Genomic DNA, 6,343 nt, shown 5'->3' on the forward strand with positions numbered 1-6,343 from the left:
TTCTATTTTTTACAGTGTTTTCATTTTTACTAGTTATTTTTCAAATATGCACCATGTTTAGAGATTTGATTCATTTAAAATTCCTAAGTACTGGATTTAGATTCCTTAGCATGTAGGGTGCTTAATGCCCTCAGCTGCAGTTTCTTAAAGTAACATAAGTAATTCAAAAACAGCAGTGACAATATTGTGCATTTTACAGAATACAAATTGGGGGGTTTAAGTTCTTAGATCTCTTGCTGTGAAGTACCAGTAATCCTGTGGTAGTCAATATCTGTGCTGTCCATATGTAGCTGGTCTTGGGTTTAATTTTTTCAGCTAGCAGGGAAAGAATTATTCCTGTGGCAACCAGATCCTGCAGGGTTAATACTATTTCTTTGAAGTTACTACTGAAATTGCTTGCTACATCCTTTTGTCGTTGTTTTTTAAAGTAACTCCTGTTGCATGGATTGTCAGTTTAAAGGAATGCAAAATGGGTTACCAGGATAGGAAAAACTCTGCTGTTTTAAAGCTCTAATCTTACAGATGAGTGTGATATGCAGTGCAAATAAGCTGCACTGCACATCACAACTTTTCGCTTTTACAATTCTTCATAGCAGGCAAGTTATTGCCTATTGTTATTAAGTAAAACCTTTTCCATCCAGAATATAAAACTAATTATATGTAAATAGCAGTACATTTTTAATCCAAGAGCACCCTTCCGATATTAGTTAATTAGCTACACAGTTTAGTTAATTAGCTACACAGTTCATTCATTCAGTTACTTTATTTTACATGGGAGTAGTTCAAAGGTGCACCAGGAGAGGTTCCAGCTGGACTTTAGGAGGCATTTCTCTGCCAAGACTGTGGTCAAACACCAGAAGAGGCTTCCCAGGGAGATGGTTGATGCCCCAAACCAGTCAGTGTTTAAGAGGCATTTGGACACTTCCCTTGATAACTTGCTTTAACTTTTGGTCAGCCCTGAATAGGTCAGTCAGTTAAATTAGAAGACCAATTTAGGTCCCTTCCAGCTGAAATACTCTATTCTATACTGTCCTCTTCCATTATTCCATTCCCATAATTATCTTGCTCCACCGACCCTGAAAAATATAAATATAATAGTAAGCACAGTACCTTGTTTTTTTTGTAACATCTCTGCAGTTTTGTTTTTTAATGTACCATATTGAAAGCTTTCTAAAAAAATATACTTCAGTGGACAGCTGCTGCATTCTAGGCACCTAATTCTAATAATTCATTACATTCTAAAAGGAGTAATTCATCCTTTCAGTAAAGGTGGCTGACTCATTCATGAGTTGCTCTGCAGGCTCCTTCTTATTTTTCACTTGTTAGTCATCTGGACTGAGCAGATGCTTTGTACATCCCCCTCTTTTGTCTTTTGATATTTAGATATCTGTATAGTATTTAGGAATCCCCAAAACCTGCCATAGTCAGTAACATAATTGCCTACAGATTTAGGCTCCTCTGTCATTTGACTGTTTTGAACAACTTTTCCCATAATGCTACACCTTTTTCTGTTCTTTTCAGCATTTCTTCTTATCATATCTTTAAATATCACACGTCTTTTTAAAATGCTGAGCTTAATTATCAAAAGTGATCTTTAATTTCCTATGCCTCAGATTTTAAGTACCCAAATAAAGAGTGAATCTTGAGAAGCTGGCTTTTTTTCCCTTGAAGCCTCAGAGATTCCCTGCTAAAAACTGAGATACCACAAAATCCCTTGGTGCTTTGAGCAATTTCAGTCAGTGAACACTGAAGTGAAAGTGAGATACTAGAACTTCATCACAAGTATAAACTGAATGAAAGAGCACAGGCACAAAAGATATAGAGCTTTGAACTTACATGTACATTAGAAAATGCCTGATCTTCCCCCCCCCCCGCCCCCCTCTGGCCAAGTTCTATTTGCAAGCTGAAATAAAGCAAGAACAGTGCCATGTGCAAAAACTTAAATGACAGCTTTTGAAAAATTGTCCCATTAACCTGATGAGTTTCTAATTACAGTAAGATATAAGAGCTTTTTTTCCTCATGCTATGTAGGATTTTGTCCTAACAGGTTTTATTTTAAAAGCTACCCTGCTGTTAAAATAATTTAACTGCAGTGTTTGAGTATAATTTGTCCTATATTTCTTTTGCTTTCTCTGAGGAGTTATATAACTTTTTCATTTCTAATGAGATTTCCTAAATATAAATTGTGATGTAATATTCTGCACCTCCTTTGGCTGCAAACCAATTAATTTGAAGTGGTTCAAGGCCAAAGAGAAGTTCAGGATCACATTGTAGCATTCCTGGTGAAAGGTTTGTTTATGCACTTTTTAAAAAAAATAAATGGTTTAGTGGTTAAGTCCAGCTTCTGTTGGAATTGATCTTATCCTTTAAATTCATATAATACTCTAAATTTATAGAGGATTGTTTTGGACTACGTGACCTTGTGTTACTTAGATGCTGTTTGAAATGCATTTGTATAACAGCCAAAACATTATTTTGCTTCTCTAAATCAGGTAACTTTAGCCATTTAAATGACTGTTTAAATCATAAGCAGGATTAACCTGAGAAGAGATCAGTAAAAGATCAACCTCACTTTACCCCTAAAGCTCTGCTTCCTTGTGTTTAAGTATATCCCATCACTGTTGTCTCCCCAGATCCCTCTGCCAGACAGAGCTTTGCCTCCTCATCACAGGACTGTCACTTCTCTGCCCCAGCTTAGCCAAGTGGTGGGTCTGATATTTGGGAGTAACAGGAAGCCTGGAGAACAATGAATCTGCCTGTACTGATTTCCCCCTCCCTTTCTCCCCAGACCCAGAGCTGTCATCTCCCTGCTGTATTTTGGCACCTTCTCCTCACCAAGAGATGAACCTGCAGGCCTACAGATGGTGTGAGGAGGCACAGGACATAATCTGCCTTGCAGCACAATTTATCCCTTCTGCTGCACCTGCAAGCTCAGAGCACTGATTCTCAGAGCAATCCTTCTGGCTTTTACTGCCCTGTATTTTATGTGGGTGTATCACTGATGGTTTTGTCACCATTTGAGAAATACTGCTCTTGAGAATCTGAGTGCTTAGAACTTGTTGTGTCTCAGCATTATTCCAATGTGCAGATTACATTCTTTCTGAAAAATCTTATTTAGATAGCTGTGTATGAATTCGGTATGATTGACCTAAGGATGCCAGACTTGGAAAATTGTTTAATGTTTTAAAGAATTTCACAGCTTTCCAGTGAGCATTTCTCAATTTTCCCCAAAGAAGGATTCAAACTCATCCTTTTCAGTAATTTTGGAAATAACAGATGTGCATTCTTTAGTATCAATACTTTAATTTTCATTTGACAGTTCTACAAATCTGACAGTAAGTGAAAACCACTATTTTTCATATCACTATTTTCTGTCACAAAGGTATCACTTTTGTTCATGCACAGGTTCACTATTCATTTACCCATTACCCATTTCAGTATGAATGCAACAATTCTAGAGCTGTTCACACACAAGCCTCTCACATATAGAAATCCAAGCATAAAGTCCTGAAGAAAAAGTTAAGTTTTAGCTTCCCTGCTCTCCCAGTGTGGATTTGCTGGGCAGAGGGAGGGACCAAAGGGGCTGTATAAACTGAGCACTGCCTGCTGAGGTGAACTCCTGGTGAACTCCATGTGTTAGTAGCCATGCAGCTGGCTCTGCCTGGCTGGTTTCACCATGCACTTCCTGCACCTCCTTTGGTACATCACTTAATCCAGGTTTCCCTATTGCTGCCCAAGACTTCAATATAATTTCTGAAGTTTCTTCAATATTTCTGAAGTTTATTGTCTTCCTAAAACAGATTGGTGAGAATATTCTTCTTCTTTGGTATTTGTAAGTAGCCTCAGATACCAAAGGGAATGGATGCTTTAGGGGAAAAAAACTGCTGGGACATCTGACAAACAGCAATAGGTAGTGCTGCTCTCCTTCAGCAGAGTTTTTTCCCTTTCATGAATGCTTATGTTGCACAAGCAATTGCAGCATTTCACTGCATCAGCACTGTTCCTAATCCTGATTTGGAAACATCAGCTGTTAACTTGACAAAGCGTGACACATGGCACGTTGAAGTGTTTTCAGCTGCACTCACACAACAAATCGTAATGGCTCCAGAAGAGCCATTTCAATTGATTGTGTCAGTAAACTACAACCCACAAAGAAAAAGACACGTGGCCAACCTGAATAAAGCATCATCAAATCACAAATAATAGATTAACTGTCACAATTTCAGCCTCATTTTTAGAAAAACTATTCTGTAGGAAAAAATCCTGTAATTTCTAGATGTTTTGCCTATGATGAATCAGAAATCCAGCCCTATGGAACGTAGCAGTTTACAACATTTCCTTAATTTCCACATATATAGAGACTGTGTGACTTTATTCTTCATGTTTCTGCTTCAAAATGAGGGCTTGGCAAGTAGTGAACATGTAGGCTGTCCCATGCAATTGGTCTTTCTCCAGCTTTTGTGAGACATGGTCTATTCTTATTTGAAAAAGACTTCTGTATCTTTTCCTAGACCAAGTGCCAGCAAACACAAGCTTCACATTACTTCCTTTTTTTTTTTTTTCCTCCAGTAGTTACTTCATTGGGAAGTACTACACCTGCTTGCTGGTGAAGTGCAAATTTTGTGCTTTCATAGTCAGGCTGATGGTACTTATGGTGAAGTCTAACCTCACTGAGACCATTAAGGTTTCAGAGTAAGTAAATCAGGGTACAATCTGACCTAACGAGAGTAGCCACCAGGTGATCAATTCTGTGTGTGGGCTGCTTTTCCTGTTGCCCACATACCCACGAAGAGCTGCCATGTTTCCTCAGAGATAACTAACATGAGATAAAGATTGCTGGCCATGACACTTCAGTGGCTCAGCAAGGATGTGAGTTATTTGTTAAGCACCTGGAACCTGAGTTACTTTGTAGATGATAGAAGACAGTTTCTTCCCCAGATTTAAAACCCCCTGAATAACCATAGCAAAATGACCTACAGCAGGAGCCCTGGAGAAAAAAGATGTGCTGCTTTCGAAAAATGAATTTATTTTCAAAGAATGTCTACGCGAATATACACCTTTTTGCCTTGTTAAGGCAGCAACTTCTGACTAGGAAGCTTTTGTAACTAAGTTACTTCATTTTTTCTTCTAAAGCTATCAGTAGCAAGCTAGAGTTGGCTATTTGGTATCAGAAATTAAAGCCTTTTCATGGCTCATTTTACATAGCTGGCAAATAAGGACAGTTATTAGTCACAGATATTTGTGTGTGCATGTACATACACACAAAAACACAGAGCTTTTTTTATGTCACAGTACAGGGGGTGATGTGCACTTAAAATGAAAATTATGTAAGCCACTGACTGTAAGTACTGAGTGACAACAAGTGTAGTGTCCAGCTGCTTAACAAAAATATTTTTTCTGAAATACTAGAGAACCAGGTAACACTAGTTAGTGTAAGTTCCTAAAAAGCAGATACCATTAAAGAAATGTGTAGTGGCAAAGAGAATAACTCCCTCTGTAAAAAGGCTATCCAAATTTCTCCTTTTCTCTACAACAGACACTAAAACAGAGTAACCTGTGCACATGCTCACATAACTAAAAAAATACCTCACCAGCCAGCTGGGGAATTTAAATCCATTCATCTTAATCCAATACTGACACTTCCTCAGGCACACACTTAATACACAATTGCCCTAAGCTTTTGACAATCTTCAGCCAATAGGGCTCAAATATAAATTCACAAAAGCTAGAGATGAAAGAATCTAGTCAGTCAATTTGTTAAACCATTTGCTGTGTTATTTGGGCTCCCTGTAGTATACTGTCAAATACATTTCTGATCATCACTTGGACTTTTGATGTCATTTGGATTCTGAATGGCTTCACATACAAATGAATGGATTACACTCATCCTTCTGTGGGTTATCAATCTGTTCTGTTCAAGAACACTTGTAAGATAAGGGCTTTGACAAAATTAAATAATTCAAGTGTTTCTTGCTTTCTGAAAAAGTCCTTCATTTCCACTCACAGGTGCAATTTTCTATATAAAATGAAACCCTTTTCCTTCTACTTAACACACGCACGTATGATTTATGAAATGTTACTCAGGTAAGACAAGCTTATTTTACACTTTATTTACTCAGGACAGAACACTGATGGGAGAAATAAATGAGATAGACAGGATAATCCATAGCTGGAGACACGACTTGCTTTGTGCCACAGACAGAAAGGGCCTTTGGCATTACAGACCATTAATTTCAGGAAAACGGGATGCATGTTGGATTGAGCAACTGGAACAAACCATACAAAGAGGCTGCTCATGCTGGCACCTGTGAGAAGAGGTTGGCTGGTTTTGAAGCATGAAACT

The sequence above is a fragment of the Vidua macroura genome, chromosome 4, assembly GCF_024509145.1.
Source record: "Vidua macroura isolate BioBank_ID:100142 chromosome 4, ASM2450914v1, whole genome shotgun sequence".
NCBI lineage: Eukaryota > Metazoa > Chordata > Aves > Passeriformes > Viduidae > Vidua > Vidua macroura.